A 13,929-nucleotide genomic window follows, 5' to 3' on the forward strand; every position below is an offset into this window, starting at 1 on the left:
CAATGACGAAAAGCAATCAATTCAAAGGATCGTGTGGAGATCTGTCTGTGTATGTCCACATTAGCAGAGATCGGATCTGTGAGACATCGATAACATAAATGTTTTAGTCTTCCAACCAATGCTAAGAGATGGAATGAATTAAAACATTTTCAGTTTGATTGCTTAGGATTGCCAAACTGTAAACCACTTTTTTTTTTACTTTTGGAGTAAAAATAATTATTTTGAAAGATTATTTTGAGTGACTCTCCACCAAGGAGATACCGTACTTGGAGAAGATACTCAGTTATGACAACTCCTAATGCAGAAGTCAAAATATTGAGCTAATGACAATCTTCTTTCTGCGTTTCGTAAAAATATTGTTCCCTTCATCAAGAAAACAGCTCAATGATATTGGAAATTAGGAACAGTCAAAACAGACACCAGCCAATCACTCTTGAGACATTTTGAGAATACAGAAATCTATAACAGCGAGTGAGTGGAGGGTCGGCTGATATGTATTTATATGAGTATGATCATTTTGGAGGTCAGTGATGAATCATTTCAGAAATAATTTCTCATTGGTTTAAAGCAGGATTGTCAGCCACAAAGTAAAATTTCATTTACCCACTGCTCTGTGTTTATTATGCAGTCTACAGCCTGACCCCACATTGCAAGCATTCCAATATAATCATAAATGTTTCTGATGTAATAAATCTTATCTCAGTCAGCCTGGCTCTTTTCTGGTACATTGCCAAGGGAAGGAAGCTAAAAAAAAGCCTTGTTATTTTCTCTTGATTAAAAAGAGAAACAATTTCACTTGGGACTCTAGAAATGACGATGATCGTAATGTGCGAAGTACAATAACGGAAAATGTTGCATAACTTTCATAATTATGAACATATTAGAAAAATTGCAACTACGCAAAATGTTGCGTCAGTACAGCTATATGCGTCATTTTTATAATTACAATATTTTTCATAATTACCATTATTTCTGTGATCGCTAATTTGTAATTACTTACAATTTCATGTAATTAAAGGGGAACTGAAGAGAGAGGTATATGGAGGCTGCCATGTTTATTTCCTTTTAAGCAATGCCAGTTGCCTGGCAGCCCTGCTGATCCTCTGCCTCTAATACTTAGCCATAGCCCCTGAACAAGCATGTAGCAGATCAGGTGTTTCAGACTTTAAAGTCAGATCTGACAAGACTAGCTGCATGCTTGTTTCTGGTGTTATTCAGATACTACTGCAGAGAAATAGACCAGCAGGGCTGCCAGGCAACTGATATTGATTAAAAGGAAATAAATATGGCAGCCTCCGTATACCTCTTACTTCAGTTCCTCTTTAAAACCAATTTTCCTGTACTTACGAAAAATTATGATTCATTTATGCGTTATCAAAAAACATTAAGCGAAATTACAAAATTACCAGTAACGTGCAATTACATACAAAATTATGATTTAATGCAAATTATGAAGTGATATTACAAATTACGACAAAATGAATAAAGATTTTTTAGAAAATTACGCAATTTTGCAAAGGCGAAATTTTGGCTCATCACTACTACAGATCGCTTTAGGTCAGCTACTGTATGGTACAGAAGAATAAATGGAAAAAACTTTACCATTTTGACCAGGTGATCAATCACCAAAGGTGACCATACACGATACAATCAAATCAATTGATTTTCCCATTTCTTTTTCATTAAAATTGATTGGTTACCGTATTTCTCGGACTATAAGACGCTCCTGACTATAAGACACACGTAGGCTTATAGGACAAAAACCAGGGGAAAAAAATATATACTAAATCTGGTGCAACCATGGTGAAGGGGCATCTTGGGGATTACGTCCCCTTTGTACTTCATGTCTCCTTGTACCTCTCCGTGTGTCCTCCTCTGTCCTCCTTGCATCCTCATGTGTCCTCCTGTGTCTGCCTCTGTCCTCCTTGTCTCCTTCTCTATGCCCCTTTGTGTTCCCCTGTGTCCTCCTCTGCATAGGCACAGTATAGGGCAGGGATCAGGAACCTTTTTGGCTGAGAGAGCCATGAACGCCACATATTTGAAAGTGTAATTCTGTGAGAGCCATACAATATGTTTCAAACTGGACAGTAGGGCTCACGTCCCTGTTGCCATGGTGATGTGTATACAGTTGATCCGCCAGGCAGCAGAAGTGTCAGACATGTCTTCAGTTTTTCTTGGATTTCAGCTACATCAATAATTTCCCCGAGAGCCAGACGGGAGAAATACCGATTAACAGCTTGTACAATTAGCTACCTGACTTGGGGGTTGATTCACTTTGTAGGACGGGATCCCCACACTTTGATTGGCCCAATGGGCTGCCTGTCACTTGACAGGCAGCCTATTGGGCCAAAGTGCAGGGATCTCGTCCTACAAAGTCACTGGAACTGACAGGGCCCAGAGTGGGACAATTGGAGCAGCTGTTCGTTTTGGGGTAGCGCAAGTTAGTTAGTAGTGCATGTTACAGCAGTAACGTTCCTAAAAATGTTATTTGCACTGCCACACTAAGCTGCGCTTGCTTGAGCAGTGTAGCTTATTGAATCAACCCCCATTGATTTGTATGTGGGCCAGATGTAGCCATCAAAAGAGCCACATCTGTCTCCTGAGCCGTAGGTTCCCTACCCCTGGTATAGGGAGTCCCCGACATTGCGGCGGGTTGGAGGTTGATATTGCCAGGCGTTAAAGGGACACCTAAGTCAAAAAAAAAAATGAGTTTTACTCACCTGGGGCTTCCAATAGCCCCCTGCAGCTGTCCGGTGCCCTCGCCGTCTCCCTCCAATCCTCCTGGCCCTGCCGGCAGCCACTTCCTGTTTCGGTGACAGGAGCTGACAGGCTGGGGACGCGAGTGATTCTTCACGTTCCTGGCCACAATAACGCCATCTATGCTGCTATAGCATATATCATATACCATATAGCAGCATAGAGGGTGCTAATGTGTCTGGGAACGCGAAGAATCACTCTTGTCCCCAGCCTGTCAGCTCCTGTCACCGAAACAGGAAGTGGCTGCCGGCGGGGCCAGGAGGATCGGAGGGAGACGGCGAGGGCACCGGACAGCTGCAGGGGGCTATTGGAAGCCCTAGGTGAGTAAAACTCATTTTTTTTGTTTGACTTAAGTGTCCCTTTAACGAGTCAGGAACTCCCTGCATTTGGACTATAAGATGCAGTGACTTTTTTCCCCACTTTTGGGGGAGAAAAAGAGAGTCTTATAAGCTAAAAAAATACAGTATATGTTGGCACGTGGCCGGGGGTAGGGCTGGAAGATGCCCCAGGTTAAGTTAAACTGCCCAGATTGTTTCACTTTAGGTACCGCTCTGAGAGCTGTTACAATCCTTTAATCATGTCTCCTATCTGCTAATCTACTATACTGAGCAATCATTTTCACCAGGGAAATTTTATTGCGAAGAAAGGGGGGGGGGGGAGGCTTAGAGGGGACCAGTAGACCACCAGGAAAACATTATTGGATAGGGAGGGGGAAAACCACCGGACATCAGGAAAGATATATTGGGGAGGAGGGGTGGTGACCACTAGCCCTTAGGGATGGGGCATAACTAGAGGGGAGCAGCCCCTATTGTCGAAGGGGGCCCAGAGCTTGTTTTATGACCCTTGTGAGTTGGGCCCCAAGAGCATGATGGGAACAAAGGGATGGGAGCCAAGTGAAGGCAAGGGTAAGGGTGTGCGCTTTGGGAGGGGGGCATGAAATGTAATTACACCACTGCCCCAGGGAACTTTATAGGTTTGCGTGTGTCAGGGCGTGGCTAGAGGTGTGACAAGGGCGGGGCATACTGTGTTTTTTCCTGGCTCACACCTCAAATATGCCAATGTAAAAGCGCCACTGAAATGTAAAATGTAATTGCAAGTCGTTTTGATGTGAACTTCCCCCGACCCAAAATGATTATAAATACTATATTTGGTTATCATGAGCCTACTGCATGTGTGATACTCTCCGGACGACTGACCATAGTTGTTCTTTGCTTTCTTTGTCAGACTGTTCTGCTAAATCTCATCCTCCTCGCTGCGATCCTAACAGGTGAGTCCAAAACTATTTAATTACTCTGATTCGATAATCCTGAGAGCCCTTTCACACTGTGGAGGTGCGTGCAGCACATTACCGCACTACTGCCGCCGCCTAATGAAGCCCTATGAGGAAGTTCACACTTCCCACGTTGTTGTACGCTGCGCCGGAAGCGCCCCATTTAACGCTAGTAGGGCATACCTACATTACCGCACGGCTCCTATAGCAATCTGCGTTGGCCCAGTCATGTTAGTCTACGAAAATGCAGGCTTCTGCTTGCCTCCCCTCCAGGTGAACCGTGAGATGGCCTGACCTGCCAAGGGGACAGGAAGCACAAGATGCAATTTAAAGGGATACTGTAGGGGGGTCAGGGGAAAATGAGTTGAACTTACCCTGGGCTTCTAATGGTCCCCGCAGACATCCTGTGCCCGCGCAGCCACTCACTGATGCTCCGGCCCCGCCTCCGGTTCACTTCTGGAATTTCAGACTTTAAAGTCTGAAAACCACTGCTCCTGCATTGCCGTGTTCTCGATCCCGCTGATGTCATCAAGAGTGCACAGCGCAGGCCCAGTATGGTCTGTGTCTGCGCAGTACACTCCTGGTGACATCAGCGGGAGCGAGGACACGGCAACGCAGGCGCAGTGGTTTTCTGACTTTAAAGTAGCCTGGGGGCCCCCCAACAGACACCCCCCGACCAAAAAGCGTCATTAGAGGCCCTTTGTTGCAACCAAACTTCCCTCCTGGGCCCCAGAGCTGGCTGCCGACCCTCCCCCAATCACCTCCCAACTTAAAAGACTCTGCAGAGACCCTGGGGAGAAACAGTTAACATGGGGAGGGACACCTTGGGGGCCCCTACAGGCTCTGGGGCCCTGGGGCAGTTGCCTATTTTTTCCTATGGTAGCTCCGGCCCTGCCTGGAGGGGAGGCTAGGCAGAAATCCAATTACCGGTAAGTGTAATTATTGGCTTCTTTAAAGAAGTTGTCATCGCAGCGTCTTGGCACACATGCACGGAAGCATAATTTTACAGTACACTTCTGTGCACTTCCACATACCCGAAGCAGGAAGTGACGGCAAGCGTATGTCACTTCCTGCTTGGCTGATTGCCAAACAGGGAACACCGTATACTAACGTGGTGTTCCCTGAAGGCCTGTTTTTGGAGGTGCGACGGGCGCGACGCACCGCAACGCTGACGCTAGTTTACAGTGTGAAAGCAGGCTCAGTGATATGTTTTCTCACAGATGTTTTCCCACCTCATCATCAAATCAAAAACATCAATTATACTGTACTGGACATTGTGTAATAAGAACACTGTTCTGCTCTCTGCTTCCCCCTACAGGCTGCACTGCAGAGAACGATAAATTTCACTATGGTGAGTAAAGTTAGTATAGTTTATAGTTTATATCATTTGTAGTGTTTCTTTTTCTCTGTCTGCTGACTTGCTGAACATTTGATAAAAGCTTCTGAACTTGTACATAGCAAACGGAGTCCCCCTTGGAGACGTCCGTGTAAAAATTGTGATCTGTAACATGGACGCCGGGTATTGGTGTTACTTGAATATCCCGAATTATATTTAAATAACAGCTATAGCATTTGAAATTTGTGTGGTACTCTCCGGGCTGAGGGAAAGGCTCTACAGGCACTAGTCTCTGGGCACACAGCCCTAAGAGCCCCCAGAGGTGCCCTCCTCCTTCCAAGGTACCTCCTATCCCTCAGCTCTGGCAATTGCCGGGGCACAAAGCTACCTATACCAAGGGAGACATAAGGCTACATGACTAAGGCTACCTATACTTGGGGAGGGGTACCTACTTAATACTGGAGGATGCACAACGCATCCAAGCAAAAAGGGCGTCGGGGGGGGGGGGGGGGGGGCGCGTGGTCTAAACGATAAGCGGTAATAGCATGTATAAAAATATTGTGTTGTATTTGGTTTACAATAATGTTTTACAAATAAAAAAAAACATTTAATAATGTCTATGAAATCGCAAATTGTGAAAACGATAATCTTCCCTGTTTTGAAAGTGAAACTTATAATTACGTTTGTTGAAAAACAATAACATATGTATAATCGTTATAATTGTATAATATTGTGTATAACCTTCATTTATTGTTTATTCATGTAATAAAATCTGAAAATAGTGTTGAAAAAAAAATATAAGTACAACAGTTGTAAAACATTTTACTACAACTAAACCTAACCCTACTCTCACACAGAACCCTCCCTCTGCCTATCCCTAACCCTCAGACCCCACCCCCCCCCCCCCCGGTGGGGCCTGACCCTAAGACCCCCCTGGTGGTGCCTAACCCTAAGACCCCCCTGGTGGTGCCTAACCCTAAGACCCCCCCTGGTGGTGCCTGTGACGCCAAGCGACGCCCAGTCGTCCAAAACGCATAAAAATCGCAGATCCAGCAGTCGTTTCTGATCACCGCAATCGATCGCACATCTATTGCAGGGCTCAGAATGACAAACTTTGGTTTTAAGATAGACAGTTCTGGAAAAGGTAGTTAATTGCGTTTAGCACATAGCTGTAACAAGCTGGTTCCCCGGCCCACAAAAGGGCATCTTTCCACAAATCTAAGTATTTTTTATCCCTTTTAGTTTCTTTTATACTGTTTTATCATTTGTCTCTATAATTGTTGATTTTAACGATTTTCTGAATATATTAATTATTTATATTGCACGTAAATAAAGACTTTATCAAAGTCGTTTACTGTTCCGCTACACCTGCTATACAGCCATACACAGAAACTGAACTCAGGTCTCTGAGAAGTCGCTACTACTATTGATATCTAGTCAGGATACAGCGTGTTTTAACCGTTTTATTTGCAGGATCAGTCAGTCAGTCGGTAGGGACCACTGGCCCATACCAGTGGTGGTGGCAGATATACCCTGAAATAGTGTGTAAAGTGTATTTCTGTAACCCACAGGCTCCCTTCTGGTTTGTGTGCGGCCAATTCCCAACGGTTTGTGCGCATTGACTGCGACCACAGTTTGCACGATCTGTGCGCTGGAACCGTTCGGAAGGCATTTCGCGTTCCAGCCACCAGGGCTCCTGTGACAGTGCCTAACCCTAAGACCCCCCCTGGTGGTGCCTAACCTTAAGACCCCCCCCCGGTGGTGCCTAACCCTAATGTAGGTAATCTAGTCTATCTTTCTTGTGTAACTGACAGTCTCCTTGGATATGTAAAAAATGCATATAAATGTAACATGCTCAAGCAGATGTTTATTTGAGGGCGCTCTCTGTGCCTCAAAAAGGCAAGAAAAAGTAATTAAACAAGTGAAACAGCTGCGCTTTAGAGACAATGATTGTAACAATTTAAAGATACTGAGTCTTATAAACTCCTAAAGGGGCACTTTGAAACACTGGAGACAATTTACTTATCATTATGATGTTTGGATATTGGGAGGAAATTAGTGACCAGAGGAAACCCCCACAGGCAAAGGAAATGGAGAGCATACAAACTCCATGCAGATAGTATCCTGGCTGAGATTTGTATCTGGGGCTCTCTGCAAGGTGAGCTTGCGATCCACTCACCTCACCACCGTGCTGCCTGTGTAATAGCAGAAGAACCGTTTATTGCAGCACTAACACGTTTTTGTTTCGTGCACGTGGCCTGCTTCTTCAAGTATATTGCAGGTACAATAACTCTGTAATGCATCCATGGAGATATCCCGTCCAATATTGTGTGTTTCTCTCTTTAGATTATAAAACTCTTCGCATGGGAGGGTTAATCTTCTCTGGCACAATGCTGACCATAGGAACCATAGTCCTGCTCAGTAAGTAAACATATTTTGTTCACATATTTCTTTTATTAAAGCTGTTAAAAGGAACCTAAAAAGGGAGGCTTACATATTTATTTCCTTTTAAGAAATACCAGTTGCCTTGCAGTCCTGCTGATCTTTTTGGCTTCAGTAATGTCCGAATCACACACTTGAAACAAGCATGCAGCCAATCCTGTCACACTTCAGTCAGAGCACCTGATCTGCATGCTTGTTCAGGGTCTATGGCTAAATGTATTCGAGGCAGAGGATCAGCAGGTTCCCTTTAAAGAACAATTGAAGCAAGAGTGATATGGAGGCTGCCATGTTTATTTCCTTTTAAGTAGGGATGGGACGAATCCACAATTTCTTTGAATCCGAATCCGAATCTAAAAAGGTTCTCGAATATCTCGAACCTTTCGAATCCCGAATCTAACGAATCCTGCACATAAGAATTGTGCGATCCGTGGTATAGTTGCCCGCAGTATAGGTACCCAGGCATAGTTACCCACAGTATAGGTAGCGAGGTAAAGGTGCCTTCAGTATAGCTAGCTAGGTATGGGTGCCTTCAATATTGGTAGCTTTCAGTATAGGTAGCAGGGTATATGGGCCTTCAGTATAGGTAGCAGGGTATATGGGCCTGCAGTATAGGTGGCAGGGTATATGGGCCGTCAGTATAGGTAGCAGGGTATATGGGCCGGCAGTATAGGTAGCAGGGTATATGGGCCTTCACTATAGGTAGCAAGGTATAGGGGCCCTAAGCATAGGTAGCAGGGTATATGGGCCTTCAGTATAGGTAGCAGGGTATATGGGCCTGCAGTATAGGTAGCAGGGTATATGGGCCTGCAGTATAGGTAGCAGGGTTTATGGGCCTGCAGTATAGGTAGCAGGGTATATGGGCCTGCAGTATAGGTAGCAGGGTATATGGGCCTTTAGTTTAGGTAGCAGGGTATATGGGCCTGCAGTATAGGTAGCAAGGTATAGGGGCCTGCAGTATAGGTGGCAAGGAATATGGGCCTGCAGTATAGGTAGCAGGGTATATGGGCCTTCAGTGTAGGTAGCAGGGTATATGGGCCTTTAGTATAGGTAGCAGGGTATATGGGCCTTCAGTATAGGTAGCAGGGTATATGGGCCTTCAGTATAGGTAGCAGGGTATATGGGCCTTTAGTATAGGTAGCAGGGTATATGGGCCTACAGTATAGGTAGCAGGGTATATGGGCCTTCAGTATAGGTAGGTAGCAGGGTATAGAGGCCTTCAGTGTCGGTAGCAAGGTACATGTGCCTTCAGTATCGGTAGCAAGGTACATGTGCCTTCAGTATCGGTAGCAAGGTATAGGGGCCTTCAGTATAGGTAGCACAGTACATGTGCTTTCAGTATTGGTAGGTAACTAGGTATAGGGGCCTTCAGTATAGGTAGCACAGTACATGTGCTTTCAGTATTGGTAGGTAACTAGGTATAGGGGCCTTCAGTATAGGTAGGTAGCTAGGTATAGGGGCCTTCAGTATAGGTAGTAAGGTACATGTGCTTTCAGTATAGGTAGGTAGGTAGGTAAAGGGACCTTCAGTATAGGTAGCAGGGTATAGGGCCTTAAGTATAGGTAGGTGGCAGGTAGGTAGGTATAGGGGCCTTTAGGTAGGTAGGTAGGTAAAGGGACCTTCAGTATAGGTAGCAGGGTATAGGGCCTTAAGTATAGGTAGGTAGGTAGGTAGGTAGGTAGGTAAAGGGACCTTCAGTATAGGTAGCAGGGTATAGGGCCTTAAGTATAGGTAGGTATGTAGGTAGGCAGGTATAGGTGCCTTTAGGTAGGTAGGTACATATAGGGGGCCTGTAGGTAGTTGGGTAGGTAGGTAGGTATTGAGGCCTGTAGGTAAGTATAGTGGCCTTTAGATAGGTAGGTAGGTATAGGGGCCTTTAGGTAGGTAGGTATAGGGGCCTTTAGGTAAGTAGGTAGGTACGTATAGGGGGCCTTTAGGTAGGTATAGGAACCTTTAGGTAGGTAGGTATAGGGGGCCTTTAGGTAGGTGTAGGGGCCTGTAGGTAGGTAGGTATAGCGGCCGGTAGGTAGGTAGGTATAGTGGCCTGTAGGTAGGTATAGTGGCCTGTAGGTAGGTAGGTATAGTGTCCAATAGGTAGGTAGACCCCCCCTAACCCCCCATGGCCCCCTCCGTCCCCCGTGCCTCCTCCGCTCACCCCCACGGCCTCCTCCGTCCCCCGTGCCTCCTCCGCTCACCCCCACGGCCTCCTCCGTCCCCCGTGCCTCCTCCACTCACCCCTGCATTAGAATCTACTCACCTTTCCCGTGGAGCACAGAGCGGCAGACCTCTTCGTTACTTCCCTGTTCCCTCTAGTGGCCGGACCGGCTTTTACTGATGACGTCATTGTAAAAGCCGTCACTAGAGGTAACCAGGAAGTCAGCGAGAGGTCTGCCGCTCTGCGCTCCGCTCTGGATAGGTGAGTTGATACAGTATGCTGGCGGGCGGAGGAGGCGCGGGGGGGGGGGGTCGGAGGAGGACGAGTGAGAGCAGCGGATGCGTGGCGATGCAGCGTCGGGATTCGGCGGATTCGTATAGTGGAAAATGGCGTCGGGATTCGAATCCACAAATCTCGAATATTTCCCAATATTCGAGGGATTCGTGGATTCGCCAGATTCGTCGTCCCATCCCTACTTTTAAGCAATACCAGTTGCCTGGCAGCCCTGCTGATTTTCTGCCTCTAATATAATACTTTTAGCCATAGCCCCTGAACAAGCATGCAGCAGGTCAGGTGTTTCTAACATTATTGTCTGAAAAGATTAGCTGCATGCTTACACCTGGTGTTATTCAGACACTACTGCAGCCAAATGGATGAGCAGGGCTGCCAGGCAAATGGTATTGTTTAACAGGAAATAAATATGGCAGCCTCCATATTCTTCTCACTTCAGTCGTCCTTTAAAGTGTGTGTGTGTCTGTGTTGGGGGGAAAGGGGGGGAAAGGGTGAGCAGAGTTTGGTTTCACAGTGTGAGTATTCATTCAGTCTGCAGCCAACAAAGGCATTCAAGTAGGGTCTGGTTACACTGTTTGCAGCACTGTTGCTATGACACTGGCCAGAAACCTGCACCTTGCTGCAGAAATAATGACCTACACAGAGCAGGAGACATTTACAACACCTGCACTAATCCATTGGCTGTAAACTCTGACACATTTACCAGTTTGTTCTCGGAACACTGTGGGATGGCTGTGATGACATTTCAGTGATTTTTGTACCTTCATTTTTTTATTTGTGTGACACATGAGCGATACGCACGTCATTTTGTAATTATGTTCTTTAGACCTGGGGCCCAACCCTGCGCTTGCAATTGCTTAAAAAATGCCTTTTGCAGCGTCCCCAGTGCTTTTTTTTTTATTCCACTGCGTAGCCCCGCCCCCCAGCACAAGAGGTCATAGGTGACTCTCTATCTATTCTGTAGGGGGCAATGTTATCCTATTAACATTGCCCCCTATGGCGTCCTATGGAGGTCTCCTGCTGTGGCCAATCTCTGTTTATGCGGTGGTGGTGGTGGTGGTGGGGAGGAGACACCAATAGCCCCATGTGTGCAGAAAAATTCAATTGTAATTGATAGCAAAAACACACACAGTGAAGTGCTGCTGACAGTTTATTTTCTGCATGCGAAAAAGGCATATGATGCTGCGTTCACAGTGGGACATTGTGGTGTGGCGTTAGGGTTTAGGGATGGCCCTGCTTAGGAGAACTCATGGAGGAGCATGTGATCAGTTTGATCAGCTGATAGATTTTTAAGGTTCTGATTTGCTGCAATGACTTCCTGGTTTAGCACATGACCTTGACCAGCAAATCAGAGCCTTACAAATCTATCAGCTGATCAAACTGATCACATGCTTCTCTGTGAGTTCTCCTAGGCAGGGTTAGGGTACACATTGTAATGGGTAGTGTCACACTGCCTCAGAGCCGGGACAAGATCCTCCAGCACCCAAGGCTGAGACACCAAAGTGCGCCCCTCCATCCCTCCCACCTCAGCTGTCACACATGGATTGCTATTAGACTAAGAGGGCCACAGGGCCCACAACCTCCCCAACACCTTAATATCTAGTTATATGGCTTGCAGTCACTGCTATGTATCCCCTTTTCTTATTTCTTTCTGCTTCATACACAATTATGAATGACAGCTGAATGAATTGTGCGCCCCCCCTCCTACACTGCGCCCTGAGGCTGGAGCCTCTCCAGCCTGTGCCTCGGCCCGGCCCTGCACTGCCTGCAAAAGCAATGCAAGGTCATTATTAGTATTTAGTATCAGGGCTGCTGAAATCCGATCCGGGAGACATCCGGATAGTTGCTATCCGGATATCTCCCAGTAAACCTCTACGGGGTGGGTGAGGGGTCAATGTTACCTGTCTGACGTCTTCTTCGTCCGTCCCTCGGCGCCTCCCACAATGCGGTCCAATCGGCGGTCACGTGATTACAAACACTTCCTCCTTCAACCTGGAAGGAGGAAGTGTTTGTAGTCACGTGACCGCCACGTGGACCGCATCGTGGGAGGCGCCGAGGGACGGACGAAGAAGACGTCAGATAAGTAAGATTGAGCCCCCCACCCACCCCGCAGATGTTTACTGGGAGATATCCGGATAGCAAGTATCCGGATGTCTCCCGTATCAGATTTGAGCAGCCCTATTTAGTATTATATAGCGCCGACACCCTCCGCAGCACCGTAATGTCACTTGTCAATCAAATGTTCCTCAGAAGAGCTCACAATCTATTCCCTACCACAGTCACATGCCTATGTATGTATCATGTAGTGTATGTATCATAGTCTATGACCAATTTTAGGGGGAAACCACTTAACTTATCTGTACGTTTTGGAGATATGAGAGGAAACTGGAGTGCCCGGAGGAAACCCACGCAGACACGGGGACAACATACATGCCATGCAGATAGTGTCCTGGCGCTGCAATGAGAGAGCGCTAACCACTACGTCACTGCGCTGACCGCAACGCGACATTCACAGTGTGGCTGTTGGGTTACGATCTAACAGTGTGCAATGCGCTATGGCAAAACACATGCATTATCACCAGTGACAATGAAGCATAACTTTCATTGACTGTGTGCTTCACTGTATGCGACGCAAGGCTTGGATAATGTGCGACTTTCCCTTTCTGTTGCATTCTTGCTTTTAGGGGAACACAACTCTCCACTACGTGGCCTTAGTGTGAGCTATCTCATTGATTACCATTGGTTCTCAGTCTTCTGTGCAGAAAACATGCATGAGAACAAAAGTGTGCTCCCTGCCTCCCTAGTCTCAGGCAGTGATTGTCTTTCTCTAAAGTTGCTTCCCTTGTCTTATGGATGATTTGATTTTCTCCATTACAGCCGATTTTAACCTGCTGAAGAGGAAGAAGCGAGAGCTGGCAGAGGTGAGTGCTTTTCATGCATGTTAACTCATTATTAGCTTCAATAGAGTTATTACATTTAACATAAGTGCACTGCGTTTGACCTCAGTCGGCAGCACTCCTTGTGCTGTAAATTCTTGGAATGCTTTGATCTCTCCCTGCTAACAGAAAATATAGAAACTGAAAGCAGAAGTCCTCTGTTATTGTCTCATACTGCCCCCTAGTGACAAGTGGCCATAAACACACATTACAATTATAGTATTTTGTAGCAAGGTAAATGTAACAAATAAATAAAAAAAAGTGATAAAATAAATTGACCTGGAGCACTTGCATTAGCTGCTAAAGGGTTAAAGTAGGACGCCGCTCACAGGAACTGATCAGCTTTGATTTCTGCGTGGGCCAGGCTGCAGCTCAGTAGTTTACTATGGCTAATTTAATTTATTTATATAACTTCATCTGTCCTCATATTGATGTAGGGGTTCCTGGAGCGCCATTTGCATGGGCGTCCGCAGAAAATTTTCCAGGGGGGGGCAAAAAGTGGGGAGTTAAAAATTTGGGCTGGTGTTGTGTGGCGCGCGTAGCGCGCCAAAAAATGGAGCTACGTGCGCCGCGCCGAAAAATGGGTGTGGTCATGAACCAGAATGTGGGTGTGGTCGTGGGTGGAGACAAGTTTACATGAACTAAGCAATGGTGGGACATTAGATTAGGACAGTGGTGGCGAACCTTTTGGAGGTCGAGTGTCCAAACTGCAAAGTCACTTTACTATCACAAAGTGCCAACAGCA

At 46.3% G+C, this 13,929-nt stretch overlaps 1 long non-coding RNA gene across 1 annotated transcript; it reads left to right on the forward strand.

The window, feature by feature from the left end:
- Window positions 1-3,979: 3,979 nt before the first annotated feature.
- LOC137523037 (uncharacterized) lies at window positions 3,980-13,170 on the forward strand. The gene is made up of 4 exons (XR_011022499.1): window positions 3,980-4,024; window positions 5,346-5,378; window positions 7,710-7,784; window positions 13,126-13,170. It is a non-coding gene; the product is annotated as an uncharacterized lncRNA (long non-coding RNA).
- Window positions 13,171-13,929: the final 759 nt, after the last annotated feature.

The sequence above is a fragment of the Hyperolius riggenbachi genome, chromosome 6 (assembly GCF_040937935.1).
Source record: "Hyperolius riggenbachi isolate aHypRig1 chromosome 6, aHypRig1.pri, whole genome shotgun sequence".
NCBI lineage: Eukaryota > Metazoa > Chordata > Amphibia > Anura > Hyperoliidae > Hyperolius > Hyperolius riggenbachi.